This window comes from Cynara cardunculus (assembly GCF_001531365.2).
Source record: "Cynara cardunculus var. scolymus isolate 2C chromosome LG 5, CcrdV1, whole genome shotgun sequence".
Taxonomy (NCBI): Eukaryota; Viridiplantae; Streptophyta; class Magnoliopsida; order Asterales; family Asteraceae; genus Cynara; species Cynara cardunculus.
This window is the reverse complement of record NC_037532.1, coordinates 11,198,068-11,199,879: the sequence shown is the minus strand read 5'-3', so window position 1 is coordinate 11,199,879 and position 1,812 is coordinate 11,198,068.

The window sequence follows — 1,812 nt, the reverse complement described above, 5'->3', positions numbered from 1 at the left end:
GATCGAATGAGGCGCAGCAATGGAGAGGAACCGGGTAGGCGACGAGTGAATGAAATAAGAGGTTTTTCAGTGAAAATGTAAACTCTAATTGATTTAGACCTAATCAGAGCTTTTAAGCTCTTAATGGAAAAAAAAAACAAACACTCTTAATACCCTCAGGTCTGACCGATTCAGACTTCAGAGGGTATTAAAGGCTTTTTTTATAAAAACAAACAACACCTTGATGTTGACCAATATGAGGTTTCACTTAGTGAAACAACAATATACTGTTTCTCGATATGAAACTACACTTCAGTTTTAACCCATGTGTTGTTCTCAGTATGAAACAACACTTAATTCTTTACCCATATGTTGTTTCATAATGTGTACAATAAAAACAACGTAATTATTACAAAGTGTAAGATTACTAAAATCAAGATAAATAATTTATACAAAATTGCATTTGATCAAACAATTTTTCAAAAAAAAAAAAACGTGATAATAACAGTTATAAAACGATAAATTCACTACATGAACTAATCTCAATAAATCCCTTCTTAGTTTCCGCTAATACCATTTTTTGGTTTTAACAAAAGTCAATTTTAACTCGTTGGATATGTTATAAAACCAAAATTATTTTTTTATTAAATTTTAGATTTTGAACCTTAAAAAAAGATGCATGTGGCCAAGTGGAGGACAAAGCATCACTACTATAAAGTTAAAATTACCATTATATCCTTAATGAATCAAAATTGGAAGATTTTTGCAATATTATTGGATCAAAAATCAAAAATATTTTAATTGGTTTTCACGATTCTCAATTTTTTTATAATTTTCATTTGGTTACCATCTTTTATATATATATATGGGCTGGTTCAAATAGAAACCAACCATATGATACAAACTATGTGAACCGATCTTGATTGTTCATTTTATCATCAAACGGTTATTATTAAATAAGATTAAATAAACAATAATTTAATTAATGTATTAATTGATATATGTATGAACAATCAAATAAAAACTACTCAATTTGTAAAAACCATAAAAACCTCATTCCATCAATCATAATTTTTCATTTTGTTCATTTTTTTGTAATTATGAGAGATTAATTAATCATTTTTATTATGAAGGATGTAAATCATGAATATTATCATGTTCATTATTTTAATTTTAGAGAAATACATGAAACAGTTTTATTAAAATTTCATTAAGTAGTATATGAAACAATTTTATAACCATATATGAAACAACTTCATCAAAAAAAGTATTATATGAAACAATTTCACAAGATTAAACAATTTCATGAAATTTTTTTATAAGATTAAGACGGATGAGAGTAGTTTTTACAGTTTTTACAAATTGGAGTGATTTTCATTTGATCGCTCCCCTATATATATATATATATATATATATATATATATAGGAGGTTTACTTTGCAAAACACGCTATTTGTTCAAACAGTATAAACCTCATTCAACCAATCATAATTTTTCATCTTGTTCATTTTTTGTAATTATGAGAGGTTTATTAATCATTGTGCAGGGTGTTAATTATAGATATTATCATCTTCATTATTTTAATTTTAGATAAATACATGAAACAGTTTCATTAAAATTTCTTAGCCATATATGAAACAACTTCATCAAAAAAAAGTATTATATGAAACAATTTTCACAAGATTAAACAATTTCATGAAAATTTTTCATAAGATTAAACAATGAAATCGACGGATGAGGATGGTTTGTACAAATTGGGTGGTTTGAATTTGATCGTTTCTCTCTCTCTCTCTCTCTCTCTCTCTCTATATATATATATATATATACTAGAAGC